The sequence below is a fragment of the Zalophus californianus genome, chromosome 4 (assembly GCF_009762305.2).
Source record: "Zalophus californianus isolate mZalCal1 chromosome 4, mZalCal1.pri.v2, whole genome shotgun sequence".
In the NCBI taxonomy this organism is placed as follows: domain Eukaryota; kingdom Metazoa; phylum Chordata; class Mammalia; order Carnivora; family Otariidae; genus Zalophus; species Zalophus californianus.
In genome coordinates, this window is record NC_045598.1 from 129,024,028 (window position 1) to 129,048,724 (window position 24,697).

The 24,697-nt window shown below is 40.4% G+C and overlaps 1 protein-coding gene across 8 annotated transcripts in view; it reads left to right on the plus strand.

The window, feature by feature from the left end:
• The window catches only part of SULF1 (sulfatase 1), a 174,622-nt gene that overhangs the window by 64,852 nt on the left and 85,073 nt on the right, over positions 1–24,697 (plus strand). For 2 of the 8 annotated variants that reach the window (XM_027602968.2, XM_027602993.2), the window contains one exon: positions 7,924–8,079. The exons of the other annotated variants lie outside the window; for them this stretch is intronic. The gene's annotated coding sequence lies outside the window, so the exon portion shown is untranslated. The remainder of the gene's footprint in view (positions 1–7,923; positions 8,080–24,697) is intronic. 8 annotated transcript variants of the gene reach the window in all.

Consider the following 24,697-nt stretch of genomic DNA (forward strand, 5'->3'; position numbering starts at 1 on the left):
ATTACTAACTGGATGTTTAGATATGGCTGACAAGACCAGAGTGTGACATAGCCTATATATTTTTAAAAATATTTTACATCTAGGTTCCGGGAATACCCATAAGGGGGTAAGTGCATTACCATCTTGACATCCATTCTCTTATTCCACATTTCCCAAGCCCATATGCTGTGCCAGAGTCCAGTGGGCTCTAGAGGGGGAAATGATATTTCAAAGGTGGAGATAATGCACAGGATATTACTAGAGTCTAGAGGAGGAACACAAAATTTCTGGGGAAGGAAAATAAGTTCAAGTGGCAGGGGGAGATTAAGAAAGGCTTCACTGATGTCTGTATTTCTCAACAAACAAAAGAGCGTTCCACCATTTCTGTGGGAGTGGGGTTGGTTGGGCAATACTACATTGGACAATCAGCAAGTGATTGAATCTAGAAGGAGTTTTCAACACGAGGGCCGTGACTGGGAACGCACTGGACTTTGAGTAGGGAAGAGACATGGTTAGGCAGGCTAGTAGCATCTAAGAAGATTGCTGTGGTACCTGAGTGAATTGAAAATGAATTTAAGAGGAAGCAGACAGGAGACAGAAAGACCATTAGAAGCTGTTACAATGATCTGGAAAAGGGATGAAGGCATGATCTATGGAAGCGAAGAAAGAAATAGAGGAAAGGAAACAGAATTGATAAACATTTAGATGACAAAAGTAGCACGATAAGTGATTGATCAGATCTGATGGGTGAGGAAGATGCCGCCATAGAAGGAGAAAAGAGATACACACAGCCTCCAGATCCTTCTGGCCTACAGACAGTGATAATCCCCTAAAAGTGGGATAAATCTCACTTTTCCCCCTGACATAATGACATGGATTCTTTTCTGTAAATAGAGACCAAGGTATTAGAGTGCCTCATTTTTATAAGACATTTTCATGTTTATCAAGTAGTGCACCAATTTAAATCATGTGATAGTAAGAACACTCTGGAAGACAGGTAGGGCTGTTACATGGTAGAGATGAGGAACTACTGATCCCGAGAGGGTGTCGCCTTCGAAATCACACGAGTTAGTGGGAGAGCAGATACTCCGGTTCAGAACTTCTTTCCAAACCCACCTCCCCCTCCTTCTCCAGCAGCAGGCCCTGTTCTTTTGCAAGGAGCTGTCTCTGCGCCAGGACAGCGGCGCAAGTTGTTTCTCTTGAGGTGATGGCGTTTCTTGACTTCTTGCCCAGGTTTCTGTGCCTGGTCCTGTGCGGTGCTGACCACGGTGAGGAGTGTACATTCTTTCCCCGCCCCACCCCACTGCTATGTAACTGACAAAGAACACTGTATTAGCTTTAGCTGTACAACATAATAATTTGATATTTGTATATAATGCAGAATGGTCACCACGGTAAGTTTAGTGAGCATCCATCAGCACACACAGTTACACATTTCTTTCTTTTGGGGCGCCCGGGTGGCTCAGTTGGTTGAGCATTGGACTCTTGGTTTCAGCTCAGTTCATGATCCTCGGGGTCGTGGGATCGAACCCCGCGTCGGGCTCTGTGCTCTGTGCCTAAAGATTCTGTCCCTCTGCCCTTCCCACCGTTCATGCTCTTTCTCTCCAATAAATAAATCTTTAAAACAAAACAAATTTCTTTCTTTTTTTCTTGGGATAAGAACTTCCAAACATACAATACGGCATTATTAACTATGGCCACTATACTATGCATTACGTCCCCATGATTTATTTGTTCTATAACTGGAAGTTTGTTCCTTTTGACCTTCTGCACCCATTTCTCCCACCACTCACCTCCCCTCTGGCAACCACCAATTTGTTATCTGTATCTGTGAGCTTGTTTTATTTTTTTGAGGTGGGGGGAATGTTTGTTTGTTTTGGTTTGGTTTGGTTTAGATTCCACACGTAAGTGAGGATATAATGGTATTTGTCTTTCTGTCTGACTTACTTCAATTAGCATAACGCCCTCAAGTTCCATCCATGTTGTCACAAATGGCAAGATTTCGTTCTTTTTTGTGTCTGAATAGTATTCCATTGTGTGTGTGTGTGTGTGTGTGTGTGTGTGTGTATGTACACACACGTATATATATAACATTTTCTTTATCCATTCATCCATCAATGGACGGTTAGGTTGTTTTCGTATCTTGGCTATTGTAAATAATGCTGCAATAAGCGTAGGGATGCATATGTCTTTTCAAATTAGTGTTTTCAGGTTTTTTGGGTAAATATCCATGATATTTGCAACAACTTGGGACACCTGTGTGACTCAGTCGGTTAAGCATCTGTCTTTGGCTCAGGTCACCATCCCGGGGTGCTGTCATTGAGACCCGCAGCGGACTTCCTGCTCAGTGGGGAGTCTGCCTCTCCCTCTCTCTCTGCTGCTCACCCTGCTTGTGTTGTGTCTCTCTGTCAAATAAATAAATAAAGTCTTTAAAAAAAGAGGTGGAGTTGCTGGATCACAAGGTAGCTTTATTTCTGAATTTTTGAGGAACTTCTATGCTGTTTTCCATAGTGGCTGCACCAATTTACATTCCCAGCAACAGTGCACAATGTTTCCATTTTCTCCATATCCTCACCAACACTTATTTCTTGTTTTTTTGATGCTAGCAATTCTGACTGGTGTGAGGGGATATCTCCTTGTGGTTTTAATTTGCATTTCCCCCATGATTAATGTTATTGAGCATCTTTTCATGTGTCTGTTGGCCATCTGCATGTCTTCTTTTTAAAAATGTCTATTTAGATCCTCTGCCCATTTTTTAATTGAATTATGTGGTGTTTTCCTATTGACTTGTATGAGTTCTTTATATTTTTTGGATATTAGCCCCTTATCAGATACATGATTTGCAAACATTTTCTCCCATTTGGTAGGTTGCCTTCTCATTTTATTGGTGATTTCCTTAGGAGTGTACATTCTTGCTATAGGATGCCATTTGAGAGTTCCACTCTAGGTAGGTATTTGTTACGCCTTCTTTCTCCTTTTGCCAGTTACAACCCACAAATGAAAGACCAATGATAAGTTCCTGGAGGAAATATGCTCTTTGTAACTTTCACAGGACCTGTCACATAGGTGATGGCAAGCATTTCATTAATGAAATCAGTAGAGGCTTATTAATACCTCTCTTAGGGTCACTCTAAACTAACCCAAATGAACCTGGACTAAAAAAAACAATCCACGATTCAATATGAATCTATAACCTAAAAAGCTCATACCCTTTCCTATATGGCACAGCTAAAGGATTCCTGAAAAGGAGAATTCAGGAAAAGAGAAGGGGAAGAAACAGAATAGAAGTGCGTGCTTGGGGGAAGGGAGACAGAGAATGATGGGCCGGGAGTGGGAAGGACCGGACGGGATTTACAGGAAAGACAGAATGACATCTCCAGCTCCATGTGTAATTTCCTACCGAACTCAATCCAATGTCGAAGAAATGGCATCCACATTTTACAGAAATATGACGGTAAAGCATATTAACTTGAGATGACTGCCATTTGTGAGACCAGAGCAAACCCCAACTAGTCTTAACCTAGGTAAAGGCGATTTGGCATTTCCTCTGAGAAGCACGATGCCAGTTACACTTGCCCAGAGTGGTCAGGGCAGTGTGAAAGATCACCGAAACTTTATCTGTGTCTTTCCTCAGAAAAACGGAAGCAGTGGAACTAGGGAAAATGCATTCTCACTTTTCACACCACTTGTTTACCTTAACATGTTATTTGCAAATTCGCTATTATACACTTACCTCATAAGGAAGGAGAGATTGGGCTCTAAAAAGAGAATTATAGGACATTTTTTATTCAAATGAATGAAGAGAAGGAAGAGAAAGTAAAAAGAAAAGATACCCACTTAACATTTTTTAAGTAAGCATAGAGATCCCTGAACAGGTATTTGAAAGCACAGATGTCTGGTCTAACCAGGATGTCATGGGATCCCAAAGTTCTCAAAGGGAGGAGAATCTATGAAGAGAGTTTTTCCTTCTAAATATTTTTTGGAGAGGAGAGCAAGCCATTTGATAAAATGTGAATATTGTGAGTAGATGCATGTATGGCTAAATAGTGATGTTTGATTTCCAGAGTAGAGGATACAAGACTTACTTTAAAAGAAAGAAAGAAAGAGAGAGAGAGAGAGAGAGAGAGAGAGAGAGAGAGAGAAAGAAAGAAAGAAAGAAAGAAAGAAAGAAAGAAAGAAAGAAAGAAAGAAAGAAAGAAAGAAAGAAAGAAAGAGAAAGAAAGAAAGAAAAAAAGGAAGGAAGGAAGGAAGAAAGAAAGAAAGGAAGGAAGGAAGGAAGGAAGGAAGGAAGGAAGGAAGGAAGGAAGAAAGAAAGAAAGAAAGAAAGAAAGAAAGAAAGAAAGAAAGAAAGAAAGAAAGAAAGAAAGAAAGAAAGAAAGAAAGAAAGAAAGAAAGAAAAGAGATGGAAATGTTTTAAGATCAAAACTATGGATCCACCAACTTGTAGATCACAGAAAACATTTAATTTTTCATTCTTCATTCTGGGACTTACTGCTTTCAATCCTCAGGAGTTCCACACACTCTAAAGAATATTGGATAGGATTTCACAAATTTTAGGTGTGTGGGTGTGGTGAGGCAGAAGACATTTCTTCATCACACAAATGTAGTTCATCATTTCAGCGAGTCCCTTAACCTGAGACAGAATTGATTTAGACAAAAATACTTGTGGAACTAGAAGGAAACTGCCTGAAGTTAGTTTTGCATCAGATGCAATAGAGAGCTCAAATGTGATCACGCTGGAGTAGGAAGGTACAAGGTGCGGGTTTCCTTCTCCACTTTGAGAGAGAGCAATTTGGGGTGAGCCATTTAGCCTCTCGGATTCTGGCTCCACCTGTGAAAAAATAGGGATAACAGCAGTGCCACCAGGGACTACTGGAAGATTTGAATTAGAAAAGGTATGTGAAATCCTCGTACAGTATAATTTGATACAAATGGTACTATCAGTCACTCAAGGCCTCAGTTTCCTCAACTTTAAAAGAAGTCACATAAGATGATTTCTAAAGTCGGGCGCCTGGGTGGCTCAGTTGGTGAAGGTCTGACTTGATTTCGGCTTAGGTCATGATCTCAGGTCATGTCTGGCTCTGCACTGGGCATGGAGTCTGCTTAAGATTCTCTCTCTCCCTCTCCCCCTTCCCCATCTCTCTTTAAGGGAAAAAAAAAAAGATTTCTAAAGTCTATTCCTGATTGATGAATCTATGAGTTTGAGTTTATGAGTCTATGACCTCTATGATTTTGTGGTTCTGTGAGGTGGAGATTTAAGTGATCATCCAATTAATTCTTCTTACATGTCAAATCAAGTTACTTGCCTTTTTTTTTAATTGCTCTAAGAAACACCACTATATACAATACATACTTACAAGTATAGAAATTAAGCCTTTGATTTTTTTTAATCTTCTATTTTCAATATCTTTACATAACATTTTTGAGCAGACAGCCACATCGATATAAAAATCCTGATAGCCCAATTTGGCTCTCTAGCGGTCACTCTGCATTGACAATGGGTCACAGATCTATATAATAGGTGTGTCAAGGTCTCTACCTCATCAATCTCAGGATGGCTGGGACGTCTGGCATCATGAGAGCCCCTCAGAGCCGTGAGCAGACTTGTGTGCTGTTCATAACTGGTATTATTATTTTCTTTGTGTGCCATGACATGAAACAGTTTGGGGAAACATAAGCTAGACTAATTGAATTTACCAAATAATTTCCATTTCATGGTAGTTAAACATAAATCAAATTGAATAAGGTCTTTTGGTTTGTGGATTTCATATTCTTTTCCTTCTCATCTTTGCTAGTTATCAATGATAACTTTGAATTAGCCTTTAGTAATTGCTATGGAATCAGTCTCACCGTCTAAGAGTAGTATGTCAGTTACTACTAATATGAGCTTACAAAATCCTAATTTGAGGTATAACTGACACATAATCGACACCAATGCAAAAAAAAATTTTTAAATTCTTTTAACACATAGGGACCTTGAGTTTTAGGAGTTTGAATTTTTCAGGAAAACTTTGCTACCCAAGTAAAGGCAGAATTCCTATTTTCAACTAAAAACAAAGGTCATATTTGCAGGAGTGAGGACGGAAAAGAGGAAAAGATCTGCAGGTGAAGAGAGATAATTAAGTTTTTCTTATAAATAAATAGGCCCCAACATTCCTGCAGAGGAGTTGGTTTTGTTATCATTGAGTTTTGCACAGTCTGATCTGGAAATACAGCCTCAGTATGTACTGCCAGGGATTCCTTCAGGACACGAAGGATAGAGGCTGCCTGGGTGAACTTCCCTGAGTGGGTCACCAGCCATATCTACCTAAATGCAGAAACAACGCTAGCTCTTTTTATGTACGAAAAAAAATTTTTTTAAGATTTTATTTATTCAGGGGGCACCTGGGTGGCTCAGTTGGTTAAACGACTGCCTTCGGCTCAGATCATGATCCCGGAGTCCTGGGATCGAGTCCCGCATCGGGCTTCCTGCTCGGCGAGGAGCCTGCTTCACCCTCTGACCCTCTCCCCTCTCATGTACTCTCTCTCTCTCATTCTCGCTCTCTCAAATAAATAAATCTAAAAAAAAAAAGATTTTATTTATTCAGGAGAGAGAGAGAGAGCACAAGGGAGCACAAGCAGAGGGAGGGGCAGAGGGAGAGGGAGGAGCAGACTCCCCGCTGAGCAGGGAGCCCGATAAGGGTCTTGATCCCAGAACCCTGGGGTCATGACCTGAGCTGAAGGCAGACGATTAACCGACTGAGCTACCAGGCACCCCTACATAAAAAAAAAAATTTTAAAGTCTTCAATTATCAGTGTTTTAATGTGGATGGAATAGTCAATTGATTATAGAAATCTCCTTTTAAAATTCACGATTATCTTCTCAATGGATTCATTTTCAAAATATGTAGCTTAGTTTCCTTCAGTTACATAAAAGTACTCATACTAGAAAAAAAAAGACTCAGGTACAGTACTGGTATATTGCCCACGTAAAAGACTTAAGGCTTTTTTTTTTTTTTAAGGAGCTAAAGAGCAATTTGTACCATAATAAAATCCACTTGAATCCTGGGAAATTACAAAAAAATAGAGGAATCCATTTCTGTTTTTCATTTTCATAGCTAATGAGAGATTTCTAACATTCTTTAATTGACCCAGAAACCTTACACTGCCTTAAATATTAGTTTGGAACTTAATGCCTGCTGAGAGAATATCATGTTCTCACTTGCCCCTATGGATTTCATAGCACTGACCATACTTTGTAATTACACATTTATTTGTGTAGTTCTTTGTGTCTTTAAATCGCTCATTAACCACAGGTTTGTTTGTTTGTTTGTTTTCCTATTCTGAATATAAACCAAATTCTTCTGGTTTGATTTAAAAGGCCATGTTTTCCTAACATTTCAAATCTAGGATGGTGATAGAATAGGAAAAACAATAGTGTTCGTTCAATGTAATTGGAAATTTGACTACACATAGCAGATATCAAAGTAGTGCCTTAGCTACAAAAGGTTTTTTTCCCTCAAGTAAAAGAAATTCAAAGTCAGGCTGGCAGGGCTGGGACAGTGGTCACTAGGGACCCAGGCTTCTTTTCTCTCTCTGCTCCACCTTGGAGCATTCCATCAGTGAGAGCATCTTGTGGTCCAAGAATGACTGATGACGCTCTGACCATGTTATATGACAGAAGGCCACTCACACTCTTGTACAGAAACTCCCAGAAGTCTCATACAACCCTTTTCATTACATCTCATTGGAAAAGATTCAGTCATGTGGGCACAGAGAGCTACAAGGGAAGCTAAGTGATGTCACCTGAAGCTGGGCACGTTGCCACTCAAATAAATCAGGATCTTGTTATAAATGAAAAAGCTAATGAATGATGAGGTAGACAATGAGAAGTCCTTGCCCAATAAGTTAGGAGTCTTTGCATCAGTCAAAAATGAAAATGTATTTTTTCCTTTCAACACATAGAAACAGAAATTATAGGAGCTCAGAATGTGTCTGGAGGAAAACAGATCGTTGCCATCAGAGACAAAATAAAGCAACGTTGTACCTTGTCATCATTGTACGGAATGTTTTTTTGGCCTCTTCCTTCATCTGCGTGGTCAGGCAAACCCATGACTCAAGGTGAGGTGAACTTCCAGGAATAACTGTCCCACCCAGTTGCCTTCTCTCCCATGACTCCTACCTGGAAAATTACAGTTTTCTGGCCGCCATCCCCTGAGAAGGGGCTCACTCCCTACCATGCAGTCCTTTCTTATTTCATCAAGTTTCACGTCATCTACAAATGCATTTTCAGCAGTGCAATCAATCCAGCTTTCTAGTGTGTGTTTGTAAAAAGACCATGAAAATGTTAAAATGAACTTATCTTTAGGACTCTCCTCAAGTTATTAGTACTTAAGGGGCACCTGGGTGGGTCAGTCGATAAAGTATCTGCCTTTGGCTCAGGTCATGATCTCAGGGTCCTGGGATCGAGCCCCGCGTCAGGCTCCCTGCTCAGTGGGGAGTCTGCTTCTCCCTCTCCCTCTGCCTCTCCCCCTTACTTGTCCTCTCTCTCTCTCTCAAATAAATAAATAAAATCTTGAAAAAAAAAGATATTCAATCCAAATTATCTCATAGACATATTTTTACCAAAAAGTTGTTTTCCCATATTTTTAAGCCTATGATTCTATTATGAATACTCTGATCAACATAATAGTATTGCTAAAATTATTAGAAAACAACATTAACACATTAGCTCACCCTATTCCTATTACTAAGGATGTTCTTCTTTGTATTTTCACAGGTCAGTGGGTTTATGCAGAAAGAATAAACAAACAATACAAACAGTCTGTTCGCCTAAGTTGTAGAAAAAAGTAGCAATGAAAAGTTTACAACTCATGCAAATGCATTTTTTCTTTGCCTGTTTGCACATTACCTTAGTCTTTCATTTTTTAACATATATGTCCATGGATAATCAAGCTGGAAATTACTCACAAAATAACGAGGCAAAGTGAAAAAGAACTGATTTATTAGGGGAAAACCCACCAGCTGCAGAATCAGAAGACCTAAGTGTGCAGTGAGTTTTAGCTTCAGCCTTATGAACCTCCTGTGGGGGGTAGCGTTGCATTAGAGAAGGAGTAGAAACACTGGCTCTTCTTTCCTATTAAGTTATGGTGAAGAGCAATTTTGATAATTTATGACAGTCTTTCCTGAACTGGGATGCATTGTGAACACAGGAGTTATTTTATTTACGAAAGAACAAATGTATCTTCTCATGGGATTTGAGATACAAGAAAACACCTAAACATATGAAAAATCTTATTCCCAGTTCAATTATTATCAACGTAAGGTCAGGCTTTCAGAGAATAACTATGTTTAGCTAAGAAATAGTCATCCGCTAACCAGGTTGGAAACATTTGACTTCATCTATCTTGACCAGCAAATAATGGCTTGTAAGGGTTTGTTTTCATCCAAAAAAGATGAACATCAGACTCCACCGTGATGTTCAAGGTAGTATATACCCAAAGTGAATATCGTGCACGTTCTAGGGAGTCCTTGAGCCTTTCAAAGTGTCCCGTCTGCCCCACCTTTAGAAAGAGGACAGTTGCCCACATTCTGGAACTGAATTATATCTAGCATCCATCGAAAGCCAGGCTCTTTTCTCATTCATTCATTCATTATCTCCGGTAGTGCCTAACTAAGTCCCTTACTCAGCGGCTCTAAAAAGATTGCTGAATATAATGTGTATGGCAATTAAAATAAATTGGGGGGGCAGAGGAACCTGGGTGGCTCTTTTTGTTGAGCATCCGACTCTTGGTTTCAGCTCAGGTAGTGATCTCATGGGTTATGGGATCAAGCCTCACAGTGGGTTCCTCGCTTGGCGGGGAGTCTGCTTGAGATTCTTTCCCTCTGCCCCTCCCCCATCGTGCTTTTGTGCTCACTCTCTCCCTCTCAAATAAATAAATAAATCTTTTTTAAAAAGTAAAAGGAAATGGAATTGATCAAGAAGTGTCAGGTAGTCGTAATGCTTAGTCAACTATCTAGAAAATAATTCTTGTTACATGTGGAAAATGGCAAAGCAGGGGCTCTCCCTGTGGAACTTTACCCAAAGCCAGTTCTTTCCTAACTTCATTTATCCCACACCCTCAACCAACCAGACAAAAACAAAGAGGAATCTAATAACCCCGTGAAGCATCTACACACAAACGTTTGTCACAGCGTCCATGCACAAAAGCCAACATACTGCACTTGAGAGAGACCCCCATGTCTTCGCTCTTACTTTAAACACAGATCTAACAAGGTTCAACAAGCCATCTTTCTGGCAGATTAGAGGAAAGAAAGTGGAGCTGTGAGAGGCAAATGCACTTAGTAACTAGAAGTGATATTTGCAAAGGAGGTAAAAACCATACTGTGAAAAGCATCCATAAGGAATTCCGAGCACTATCAGGCCAGTGTCATTTATGTATTGGTCAAACAGCTTTTCACATCCTCATATCCCTTAGGGAAAGTCTGAATTGTTAACAACGATGACCCAGAGCCATAAAAACAAAACAAAACAGTGATCTCATTCCCAGTATTCTTTGAAGGCTAGAAAATATGTAATTAATTTTTGAAAGTGTATGTGGTAGATTAACTCGTAATCCCCAATTATTGCCACCCGTCCCCCACCAGAGAAGTGACCAGAGTTCAACATCCCTGCCCACTGCATGGGACTTCCCCAGAGAGCAGAACATATCCCCACCCAGCCTGGGCGCCAGCACATGGCTTGCACTGGCCAAGGGTGCATAAGCAGGTGTGCAGATGCCAAGGGCGAGCAGATGCTTTGAGCGGCATTCCAAATTTCTACCAGCTCTCCAGCTCCTGGGGTGGGTCATGAGAATGGTGTGTCTCACACAGGGGCTGCTGTCTCAGCCTGAGTCCTAAAAAGAAGACTCAAAGAGCCACACCGTGGAGCAGGGCTGAGCCACCGCCCTCTACAGGCGCCACGTAACTCACACGGGGAGAAATAACCCTTTTTCTGTGATAAGCCACAGAGTTTGGGGAGTTCTTTGTGCAAAGGCAGTATGCCTTAGAATGGTTCCATTGCAATTGTTTGTTTGAAGTTTCTGCCTCGAAAAAGTTAAAGTAAGGTATCATGACAATTCACGTATTTGGAGACCCGCCTTCCCCCTACTGTGATAGATAACGGAGGTATTACTGCGAACAGCCTCAGTTAAAACTGCACTAGGGGAAATAGTCACCAGCGGCCCCGTGCAATATATGGACCAGACTGTGCCTCTTCCACCCAGCGAGCCAGGAAGCCGAGCTTCAGGGAGGGCTCCTGTGGCCTCCTTGGGGCTAAGGCACAGGCCCACTGGGGGTGTGGGATCTCAGTGGGTGGAATTTCCAGGGACTGGAGATATTGAGGATGATGTCATGAGGGTGTAGATTAAGGCCAGCTGGCAGCCACCTGCCCTCCTTTTAGAAAATTTCAGGGATTGGCGGGGGGGCGGGGGGCGTTGGCTCTCTTGGATCACAGGCACAAAAGCAGAAAGTCAAGTCCAATCTTCTTTCTGTCTCTGGAAAACGAAGCACTCCAGTACTCACTCACCGCCTGAGAATGACCAACTGCGTGACTGTGCACAAATTATTTCACCTTCTGCCTCGGCACCAAGGATTAATTAATCATTGCAAGTTGTCTCACAACTACACAATGCTAAATACAAATAGAGGAGACCCTCAAATTCATGGAGTTGTGACTCGTGGTCTTGAATATTCATGTTCAGCCACGCCAGTCCACTGTCTCGCCCAGCAACGGCTTTTTGTTTTACTGAGTGCTGAGGGGTCCCCTTCTGTTTGTCAGGTGAAAGGGGGCCTGTACATAGTATGTGGCTGCAATGCTGATGTCCCGTTGTGTTCTCCTGGGGTCGATACAGTCAGGAACACTGGCAGGTGTCTGGAAACACCAGCAACACCTGACACCCAGTTTTTTACCCAAAAAAAGTCCCCCCGTTAATTTTGCCAGTTCAAAATTCTTCAGGCATACAAGATCTTTTTAAAGTGAAAAGACACTTCAGAAACAAAATCCACACACAGAACAGTTAACAAAGACTCTAACGTGGGGTAGCCCCATTTCTGCCCCTTGCTGAGCCATCTTGGATAGATTCCTTAACTAGCCCGAAACTCAGTTTCCTTATTAAAAAAAAAAGAGAGAGAGAGTAGTTGTACCTACTTCCTAGAGATGTGGTGGGGATAAAGTGAAGTAAGGACTATGAAAGGTCTAATACGTGGTAACTGCTTGGCCGATATTAGCACAAATTGTTACTTCTTGATAAAAGGGAAAGTCTGATCCACAAGTAGGAAATGGAAGAAATTTGGAGACTCGGGAGAGCAAAAGGAAAGAAGAAAGTGAAGAAAGTAGTCAGGGCCGGGCACGGGCGATCATGGGGCAGTAGTATTTGAGGAATGAAGAAGCAGCAGGCAATCACATGAAGGGGTGGGCGGGGGGGGGGGGGGAGGAAAGAAGGGGAAAAGGCCCCCAGTTCAAGATGCGCCACTTCTCAGTCGTGTTCCGAGCCCAACAGCAGTGCACATAGGGGTGGAATATTCTCCCTAAAGTCAGACCACTGGAAGACTCAGACTCCAAAATTCTTGCCCTTTCTCGGCTGGAACTAGACTCCTTCTGAGTTTCCTTCTGAGAAGTGGCTGCTACGAGAATGAAGACACACAAAGTCATTTGGAAGTTTGCTCCCTTGCCCTTTGCTCTGCTCTCCCAGTTAGGTCTGGCCAATCTTCCCAATTCCCTTTTGTCGGGAGGAGAATTCAGCTTGGGGTCCCCAGAGCACCTGATGTGCCTTGCACATCACAGTGGGTTGGTCTGTTTGGGGGATCATATTGTGTAATTCAGAGTTCATTTTTTTGCTGCATCTCTATCTGTCGGCCAGTGCTTCAAAGAAGAGGTGATAGATGCGGGGAGAGGCCCAGGCTGCATGACTGGCAAGAGAGCTGGACAGAATCAGAAAACTGGGTTGGGGAGGGGGGGGTGGTTCATTAAAACAAAAGCAAGTAACTCTCTCCGCCTTCTTAATTGCTAGTAATAACTATGTAAAGATCTAAAATAAAAGGTAGTGGTCGTAAACCTATCTTTGTGCATAACGATTGTTTAATAAATATAACAAAACTTCAACATTGTGCTGGGCCACTGTCAGACTCCAGTAGTTCCCATATGCCCAGGATTTGTGGGATCTACCTTCTTCAGACATTGAAAGGGAATGTACAGAAAGGGATATCAGAGGGTCATTTGAAAGCCACTTCCGGTTATTTGCTGAGGGAAGTTTAATGCTTTCCAATGGAAAACTCTTTCTGTTGTCCATGCCTACTGAAGTCTGAGTGCGTGGAATGTTTGCCTTCTCCACAACTCCACAAAAGGTGATCTTACAAGAGTCCTATCGGTGGAGCCTGGGTGGCTCAGGTAGTGGAGCATCCGACTCTTGGTTTCAGCTCAGGCCATGATCTCAGGGTTGTGGGATCGAGCCCCACGTTGGGCTCCACCCTGGTGCAGAGTCCGCTTGAGATTCTCTCCCTCTCCTTCCCAAGGATCCTCCCCTCTAAAATAATTAATTAATTAATTAAATCTTTTTTTTCTTTTTTTAAGAGTCCTGGGGCGCCTGGGTGTCTCAGTCGTTAAGCGTCTGCCTTCAGCTCAGGTCATGATCCCAGGGTCCTGGGATGGAGCCCCGCATCGGGCTGCCTGCCCCTCAGGAACCCTGCTTCTCACTCTCCCACTCCCCCTGCTTGTGTTCCCTCTCTCACTGTGTCTCTCTCTGTCAAATAAATAAATGAAATCTTTAAAAAAATAAAAATAAAAAAGGAGTCCTATTAGCTGTGAAATGATTGGCAGTATCAGTAGCCCTGGGTGGCTGGTGAATGGTCAGCTGCCTTAGCCAATGCAAAAGCTGGAGAGGTCAACCTTCATGAAAAGACTTGAAAGACCTTCCCCAGACTTGGCTCCATGCACCTTTCCTTTTGCTAGTTGTAATGGGTTACAGTACTAGACCAGTACTATCCATATCAGCATCACTAGGAACTTCTTAAAAATGCAACTTTGTAGGCCCCATCCCTTGTACTGGGAATGCTGGAGCAATTAGCAAGCCCTCCAGGTGATTATGATGAACCTCTGCTCTACCTTGTGATTTAAGTACTTGAGCTTGGGGCCCTTGTGTGATGGTAGAATAATTGTTCTTCTGTTGCATGGCTCTTTTAAAGTATCCAGCTATTCTGAAATTGGGAGCCAAGTGTGGTAAAGAAGATTTTTTTTTTCCTTCCAGATTTTTATTTAAATTCTAGTTAGTTAACATATAGTGTAATGTTGGTTTCAGAAGTAGAAGTTAGTGATTCATCACTTACATATAACACCCAGTGCCCATCATACCAAGTGCCCTGCTTAATACCCATCACCCATTTAGCCTATCCCCAACCCACCTCCCTCCATCAATCCTCAGTTTGTTCTTTATCATTAAGAGGCTCTTATGGTTTGCTTCCTTCTCTCTTTTTTCCCCCTTTCCTTATGTTCATCTGGTTTGTTTCCTAAATTCCACATAAGAGTGAAATCATATAGTATTTGTCTTTCTCTGACTTATTTTGCTTAACATAATACTCTGTAGCTCTATCCATGTTGTTGCAAATGGCAAGATTTTGTTCTTTTAGATGGCTGAGTAATATTCCATTGTATATACATATACCACGTCTTCTTTATCCATTCATCAGTCGATGGACACTTGGACTCTTTCCATAGTTTGGCTATTGTTAATAAAGCTGCTATAAGCATCAGGGAGCATGTACTCTTTCAAATCTGTATTTCTGTATCCTTTAGGTAAATACCTAGTAGTGCAATTGCTGGATTGTAGAGTGGTTCTATTTTTAACTTTTTCAGGAACCTCCATACTGTTTTCCAGAGTGGCTGCACCAGTTTGCATTCCCACCAACAGTGTAGGAGGGTTCCCCTAAGAAGATGTTTCTTAGAAGGAATGCTTCGTCAAAATCTGGAGAGAAATCAAGGACTAAATTGTCAAGGAATGAAAAAAAATCCAGTACTTGGATTATAACTCTTAGCCTGGATCTTCATCTTTCTTGTCTGACTTTATTCTCCAATAAAACTGATTAACAAGTTAATTATGCAAATTTTGGAAGATTTCCGAATTGAATTTAGTCCAAGCACGAAAGTAGTAGTACATACGGAAAATTTCCTTAGTGAATTTGGAAAGCATTGATCAGTAGTCTAGCAGTCAAAATTTCTTTGAGCCAGAAAGGCATTAAATATGCTGGCTTCTTATTTGTACAACTCCAGCTTTATAGGATCTCTTGATTCAGTACTTAACCAAGAAATGGCCAAATTCAAAAATAACGCTTTCCACTGCTCTCCCATCTCTCTCCACCACACAAATATGTTTTTTAAGAGGAGAAGATGTAGACGTCAGATGGAAACCCATCTCCAAATATTAAAACATTTGTTATAAAGAAGAATATAGAATTAGTTTGTGTGGCTCTGTAGACTAGACCATGAATAAACATTTAAGAGGGAGGAGGACGGGATTTTGTTCAATAAAAGGGAGAATTTTCTAAGCTTAGATGCTGCCCTAAACTACACAGATGGCCTAGTGAGTTCTGTGTTACCCAGATGGGCATGTTTTCATTGATGCTCTAGTGAAGTCTTATTCATTAGTTAAAAGTTAACGTAGGTGAGCTTTAAGAGCCCTTTTGTCTTAGTCTATCTGAGCTGCTTTAACAAAAATACCATACCCTGGGGGGGTTTAAATAACAAACATTTATTTTTCACAATTCTGGAAGCTAGAAGTTCAAGATCAGGGTGCTTGGCAGATTTGGTGTCTGGTGAGAGCCTACATCCTGGTTCACAGATAGTCGTCTCCTCAGTGTCCTCACATGGAAGGGGGTGGGAGAGCTCTCTGGGATCCCTTTTATGAGGATACTAATCCCATTGGAGGGTTCCCTCATGACCTAAATACTTCCCAAAGGCCCCACCTCCTGATATCACCACATTAGGGGTTAGGATTTCAACGTATGAATTTGAGGAGCGTACACAAACATCCAGTCTATAACCTTCAAGCAAAGAGATTTTTACAATGTATTTTCTAGATTTCGTCCTGCACATTAACCCCATTAAGTACAGCTGCTAATCTCCTTTCTCATATACGATCGGGTGTGTGAAGCAGTGTTCCAAAGAGGAACAGCACATTTTCTGTGTCAGGGTGCTGGGTTTTGCTAACTTCATAAACCAGTTCTTGATCATTTGCATGTTTTCTTTTATGTGCTTTGCAAGAATCTAGAGCTGTATGCAGAAGATCCTGAAATGGAGGGATTAGAAACATATCAAATCTAATCCTTTATATTTCCATCCATGATTGAAACTAAATACAGTTGACCCTTGAGCAACACAGGAGTTAGAGCCGCCAACCTCCTGCGCAGTCAAAAATCTGAGTATAACTGCTAATAGCTTACTTTTGACCAGAAGTCTTACTGATAACATAGTTGATTAATGCATACGTTTTATGTTATAGTATTATACACTGTATTCTTGCAATAAAGTAGGTTAGAGAAAAGAAAATGCTATTAAGAAAATCATAAGGAAAAGAAAATACATTTACAGTACCATATTTATTTTTTAAAAATCCATGTATAAGTGGACCCATGCAGTTCATACCCGTGTTCTTCAAGAGTCAACTGCACAACTAGAAAATAGAAAAAGGATCAGGAAAAACAAACAAATAAAATCCCCAGAGATCCTCCAGGTCTGGAGGTGTTGGTAAACCATAGGCAATTACTCAGTAATTGTAAGAATCCAATTCTACTAACGATGATAGCTAATATTTTTAAGGTGTCAAATGCTGTTCTAGGACACATTTTGATCATGTTTCACCATGGTGAGCCAGAAGAATGATATACTAGAGATTCGCAACTTTTTAATGAATTTTCTAAATAATCCAAGCTCCTCACTATGCATAGTCGCAAATGTTTGCTGTGCTTTGCCTATTTGTCCGTCAGTGAAAACTTTTAGTTTCTCCTCCACTTTTTTTAAAATTTTATTTTATTTTATTTACATTCAACTAACATATAGTGTATTATTAGTTTCAGAGGTAGAGTTCAGTGATTCAACAGTTGTATATAACACCCAGTGCTCATCACATCACGTGCCCTCCTTAATGCCCATCCCCCAGTTACCCCATCCCTCCTCCCCTCCAGGAACCCTCAGTTTGTTTCCTATGATTAAGAATCTCTTTTGGTTTGTCTCCCACTTTGATTTCACCTTCTTTTATTTTTCCTTCCCTTCCCCTATGCTCCTCTATGTTGTTTCTTAATTTCCACATTTCCTCCACTTTTATATGCCAATTGTATATATAAATATAAATGCCATTCAGATAACAGGGACCATCCTTTATTTTTTTTCTTAATTAATAACTAAACACCATCTACCTTTGTATGCAGAATGTTTTTAGTAAGCTTACACATAAAATTGAAAATTGCTTTCTTTTTGAAGAGTCCGTTATTAAAATCAGCCCAACCCTGTTGCATTATAATCCCTAATATCACATCAGGTTTTAATAAGCCTCCTTTTCGCAGCACACATGTGCTTAAGACTTCATGGAAACCAAATCAGTAGAGAGAAGGGATTACTTTAGATTACTTTGAAATATGCATTGTTTGAAATGGCCTCTGGTGACCAGCTTTCATGAATGGCTGATTTTACTTGTGGAGCACATCATCTGGTTTAATTATATCAGCTCCTTTGTGTGACAAGTACTGTTCTTGTGTGTGCTGAGAAATGAAGGTTTAAGACAAAGTAGAGCAGTTAGTGAGAGAATAAATTCTGGAAGTGGAACACCATTGAGTATTTGTGATCTAGATGAAATCTAGGACTTGTCCAACTGTAAGCATCTGTTTATAGAGAACCTCTAGTGAAAATAACATAAATTTGCTCCAAACATCCACAGAGATCCTAATCTCAGCTTTTTCAGGATGATTACCTTACAAATATGACAAATAATGGTTTAAGGTGATACTATGACTCAAAATTTTCATTCTATAAATTCTTCAGCTTAAAAATGTCATAAAGTTTATTTACTCTTTTGTAAGAATAAAGCCAAACATTCGTTTTTATTAGCTACAATTTTTTCTCAGCTTCTGTCCAGACAACAAACTAAGACAGAAGGCCTATTTTAAGTTTCAAGTTACTTACAGGCCTTTGATGCAAGCAGCGTCATTTGAATCAGTAAATGTTAGTCAATTTATGGTCTTAAAAATCTCCTGTATCTCTTCACATGCTGATCAACCTGAAGACATTGATAAATATCTCTATGTCCAGATAATGAGTTGAGGGTAGGGAGATGAATCTGATTGGACAAGAATGCCATATATCTGAAGGATGTCAACAAGAATTGACAATTTGCATTCATCATATGCTTTATGCGTGCATTATGGCTAAGATTACTAAATTAATTTTCTTAGATGGGCCTATTAGTTACTCAGTGTGCTCTCCTGTAATAATATTTTCCATGATAACAGGCCTGAATTCCACTTGAAACTTAAGTAGAGTTGCTTTTTTTTTAACTGAGAAATACACAGCTGTGCTTGTTAGTGTTCGGAGGTAAGTGTACCACTAAAGGACAACTTAAGGATCGCGTAAGGATTTAGGTACACATAAAGCACATGTTGAAGATAATTTTGTCATTAAAAGTCTTGGAATTACATCGTTAGCCAGTAATACAAAGAAAGCTCAAAATAGTATTTCCCAGTACAACTTGTGAAGGAGTATTTTTGAAATATCAATACACGAACTAATCTGAATTTATAGATTCCTTGAAAATGTGAGCAAAGGAATTGACTTAAATATGAATGTCTGACTTTTTAAGAGGTTCTCCTGTAAGTAATATATTTGGTGGGGAAGGGGGAGGGCGGGGGAAGGAGAGTTACTCTCCATATTTGCCCCTAAGTCTTTAGGAACTAGCACTGTTTTGAAATGCGAATTCATCTTTCACACTCTGTTTCCCAGACTCCCTTTCTTGGTCATCACTCTATGTGAGGCCAGCAGGATCCCTCAGAAGGAACTTGTAACTCTACTCTGCTATATTGAAACCCTTAGAAAATGTTAGAGAGCATTATATTGGTGGTGAGCTAGATGGCATAGAAAGTAGGCCAGTGGAACTCTTTTGACTGTGGCTTAATTAATATTGTAAAATCAGGTGTTCCTCTTTCCTCACATAGATTTTAACTACAAGAAAATATTTGAAGAAACACTTTTGAAGTATAAATATAGCATCTAATTTTTTTTTTAATATTTTCTTCACGGGCGCCTGGGTGACTAGATCTCTTAAGCATCCGCCTTCAGCTCATGTCATGATCCTGGGGCCCTGGGTTCGAGTCCCACATCTGGCTCCCTCAGTGAGGGAGCCTGCTTCTTCCTCTCCCTCTGCCCGACCCCGTGCTTGTGCTGTCTCTCTCTCTCTCTCTCTCTCTCTCTCTCTCTCTCTCTCTGTCAAATACATAAATAAATAAATAAAATCTTTAAAAATATATATTTTCGGGCGCCTGGGTGGCTCAGTTGGTTGAGCGACTGCCTTCGGCTCAGGTCATGATCCTGGAGTCCCGGGATCGAGTCCCGCATCGGGCTCCCTGCTCAGCAGGGAGTCTGCTTCTCCCTCTGACCTTCCTCCCTCTCATGCTCTCTCTCTACCATTCTCTCTCTCTCTCAATAAATAAATAAAAATCTTAAAAATATATATATATATATATATTCTTCAACTTAAATGTATTACAAGAATTGTGGAACTTTAAAATAAATTCATATTATGGCAGATTATGTACACCAGGGAAACAAACTAAAACGAAACATGTACCCCCAGAAATCTATAAATCTGTTAAAAGGTACATTTTTAGCACCTAGGAATGGCTGAACTTTAAGTTACAAAGACTATGTTTCTTCATTACTTGAAATACGTGTCTAAATATATTTAGACACGCATCTTAAGTACGCACATGCACACACTTCTGTGTGTGTCTGGAGAGAGAAAACAAAATAAATACATAAGGTGCTGATGGAACCTGATGCTTGGGGCGTAGACAGTGGTGCTCAGCAAACACTTCATCTACTCCACCAAATTTTCAGCCCTCTTGCAGCTGGATGGAGATGTGTGACAATGACAGCCAATGAAATGTTAGGTATGATCCGAGTCACTTCCAAGTTGGAGCCATGAAAAGCTCTCCTGCAAGATTCTCCAGTTTTGTTTTCTGCCTCTCTTGGTCCAGGGCAGCAACAGGACAACAGTGCCCTGCCAGCCCATGTCCATGCATGACTGGGCAGAGCAAAGCTCCCTGCCACCACCCTGTGCGTGACTTGTAGTATGAGTGACAAATATACTTTTATTGTGTTAAGCCATTGATAGTTGGTGTTTATTTCTTATTGCAACAAACTGCTTCTGCTGTCTAATGCAATACCTTAAGACACTTAAATATAAATAAGCTATAGGGGCGCCTGGGTGCTCAGTCGGTTAAGCACCCGGCTCTTGGTTTTGGCTCAGGTCATGATCTCGGGGTCTTGGGATCGAGCCCCAAGTTGGGCTCTGCGTTCAGAGCAGAGTCTGCTGGGGATGATCTCCCTCTCCCTCTGCTCCTCCCCCTGCTCTTTCTTTCTCTTTCTCTCTCTCAAATATAAATAAAATCTTTAAAAAGAAAGCAATAAATAAGCTATAAATACATAAAACTGGAGGCAAATTTAGTAGAATTTCGTGTAATAAACCATATACTTTAAGACCTAGCTAAGCTGTCTAAGACCACATTTGTAATTCTTTTTACTGATATTGCTGTCTTTCACCAGGCCCATTTGAACTGAAATTTCCAATGCTCCTTTTTTTCTAAAACTCCAATAATCTCTTTGTTCTCACTACCACCACTGCAACTAGTGACCATTATTAGACCCTTCAGACACTTCACAGCATCTGCTTCAAGAATATCAGATCCTTTTGGTTCTTTTTTAGACCACTTTGTTTTCCTTTGTTTTGCTAATTCCTATTTGAAAGAAGATGGACAAATCTTCATCTTGAACTTTTGGCATTCTCTAAAATGCCCTTGGTAAGCTCACTTTTATGTGGTTTTAGTTCCTATCTTTCTGGGGCAGAGTCTCAAAAGTACATTTCTTGCTATCACCTCTCACTTCATGCTCATCACTGCTCCTTCTATCTATTCTCTTCCTCCCTGAGAAAACAGAGGGAAAAATGCAGAAAACTTACATTTATTTATCTCTATTTTTATAATGCAACAGACCATTGAAAAAAATCCAATATAGACATGAATGAAATAAAAACAAAATCTGTTCCTCTACCTCACCCTACCCCAGGGACAACGAACGCTAACAATTTTGTGAATAGATGACTTCTCAAGGTTCCCTTCAATTTCAGGATTCATATGTTGGAGGGAAAAACAGTAGAAAGGAAGAAAGGCAAGGAAAGCAAATGTTGTGGGAGGAGGATTTCATCATTTAGCCTAGTATTTTCCCAAAGGTGCTCCAGGTCAGAGATGCACGCTTTTCAGCTGTCATTGGTTGTTGGAAGAGATTTATTATTACAAGGGTATAAAAATGTTACTGCACCAGAAGGAGACTGTTGTCTATCTCCTCTCCTTGGAGTTGTAATAAATTAGATCAGGAAATATGCTTTCTGGGGATTAACGGTAGATGAACTTTGCCAGCTATGGGGTTTTTAAAAGAAATTAGCTCCTTCATGATTTCCATATATTATAAAGAAGATAACATGTCCTGAAGACTTCTCCTAAAGAAAAGAAGTAATGTATGGGAAACTTGAAAGCCAAAATTAAGGGAAAGGGGCCATGTAAACTGACCCTTAGAAATGTGAGTATGTAGATTGGCCGTGGGTGGAGGGGGCCAGATGTGGATATCAGCTTCTCACTGCTATAATCCTATTTTACTTCACTCTTAGGATAAACTAAGTGTGTTCTAGCTGAATTCAGCTTTGAATAATTGCATAATGCTGGCCTAATCTCTCCTGCTGTTTTGATTGGTTATGGTGTCCCTTTTTTGTCTCTGCCTTAACTACAGGGTGGCATTGCTTTGTACTAGAAATAATTCTTTTGCCCCATCCCTGAGAGGTTTATTTCTGTGCTGAATGGGTTGTTCTGATCCTGTCTCTAACATACTTTAGATGTGTGGGCATGCATTTGTAAAATTCTGTGTTATCCTCAGATTAAAAAGCAAACAAACAAAACACAAGGTGTCATCACTCATCAACAACCTCTATGTATACTAGGCATTTAGAACTTAGGACCGTTTCAGGGCTTTAAGGGACAAAAAAGTGAGTAAGTTTGTGAATGGGGCCAGATCTACAGCCTTAAAGGTGAAAATCTGGGCTTAACTATGGTGCCGGGTATACGCTAGGCCAGCAATTCTCAAACCTCTGGGGCTCAGGATCCTTTTATATTATTAAAATTTTTGAAGACTCTCAAGAGCTTTTGTTTATGTAGATTGTAGCTACTGATAATTAGAAATTACAATGGGGGGGGCGCCTGGGTGGCTCAATGGGTCAAGCTTTTGACTTCAGCTCAGGTCCTGGTCTTGGGGCCCTGGGATTGAGCCCCGCTTGGGACTCCCTGCTCAGTGGGGCATCTGCTTGTCTTTCTGCCCTTCTCCCCTCTAGGACTCTCTCTCAAATAAATAAAATCTTTAAAAAAAAAAACAGGATATTACAACTGAGGGATTTTTTAAATATTTTTAAATTATTTTGAAAATAACAATAATCTATTACATGTTAAATTATATATTTTGTGAAAAATAACTATATTTTCGAAACCAAAAAAGTATTGGTAACTAAAGTGGCATTGTTTTACATTTTTTAAAAAGATTTTAGGGGCTCCTGTGTGGCTCAGTTGTTAAGCATCTGCTTTGGCTCAGGTCATGATCCCGGGGTCCTGGGATCAAGCTCTGCGTCATGCTCCCTGCTCGGCAGGAAGCCTGCTTCTCCCTCGCCCACTCCCTCTGCTTGTGTTCCTCTCTCGGTGTGTCTCTCTCTATCAAATAAATAAATAATAATAAAATCTTTTAAAAAAAGATTTCATTTATTTATTTGACAGAGAGAGAGAGTGAGAGAGAGCACGCAAGTGGGGGGAGGGGGTGGAGGGACAGAGGGAGAAGCAAGCTCCCAGCTGAGCAAGGTGCCCGATGCAGGGCTCCATCCCAGGACCCCAGGATCATGACCCGAGCTGAAGGTAGATACTTAACCAACTAAAGCCACCCAGGTGCCCCAACATCGTTTTACATTTTTACGCATATTTATCTGAATAGAAGAGAGCTGCATTCTTCTATTTCTGCATTTAATCTGTTGAAGTATATTGTTTGGTTGAAATAAAGTAATCAAATTCAGCCTCATATGGATAAGTAGTTGGAAAAGGAAAAGTATTTTGATGGCTTTTTCAGACACTGGTAGATTTCCTTTGATACTATGCCAAAACTTGACAAGTGGTGACTTCTTAAAGATTAGTTGTCATAAGTAATCTGAAACCCCATCAATGAGCTTTCATACTCTGTTAAAATCCAATGGTCATCTTGCACTGGGAAATTTTTTTTGCTGATGTATGATTCTGTAGCATTTTATTTGGTCATTTGAGAAATATTGGTTCACTGAATTATGCAAATATGCTAAATGTGGACACATTTCATTTTTCAGTATAAAGAATAACATTTGTTAATATCAACATCAATGTCGTTGAAAGGTTTTACATATTGGGAAGCTGTCAAGTTCGTGGTGGCGATATAAGTTTTCCAAAATTCTGAGTTTAGCTTGGAAGCTAGATTTCTATCATTGGCAACAAATACAACAAATATTGTCAGCTGTTTTCCTTGAAATGACAATCTCATTTCATTTATCCCTTAAGAAATGTCTGCCAAATACCCAAGTCCAAATAATTCGTTCAAGTAAAACTAGTGTCCCATGAGCCAAAAGCAGTGTCTAGTGGAGCTTGCGACTCAGTCACACAAGTGCTATTTCTCGACTATCATCCAACCTCCGTGGGCAACTAAGAGCTCTACATGTACCTCCTCTCTCATATAACAAAATTAGAAAGAAAAGATGTGTGTTCAAGGGTCAGGATTTAATACAATTAGTCATCTTACTGTTTCATCTTGAATGAAACTGGCTTTTTTTTGTTTTGAACTGTATGTGATGCTCCCTTTATTCCAACAAAAGTGATTTTACCCACCAGTGCAAATATCAACAAAGTGAAAAAAGCGAATGTGTCCGTATTCTTATCAAAGCAGTGCTGACCTCATGGACTCTCCCCAGAAAGGATCTCAGGGACTCCCCAGAGTCCTGGGTTACACCTTGAGAACCACTGCAGTGGACAAAGCATCTTGATTTCATGTGGGGTGTTGCTCACTGAGCAAATGTGAGCTAGACGTTTCCATCCAGTTGGCTTGAAGTCTCCCTGGTCTGTTTTTTTCCTTTTATATGTGACTTGAAACTTTTAATGTCACATTTATAGTTTGGCTTGACTGACCTAAACAAAGCCCTAAAAACTTTTTTATAGTTTGGCTTGACTGCCCTAAACAAAGCCCTAAAAACTTTCCACATCAACTGGCCATAGCTACAATTGGTGTTTTCATTTTAAGACTTGAAGAAAAGGCAACTTGTATTCTGGTCCTGATTCATGAATACAACCCCGTTCCTCGAGCTCACTTTCCGTGTGTGAGAAAAAAACCCCTTTTACCATT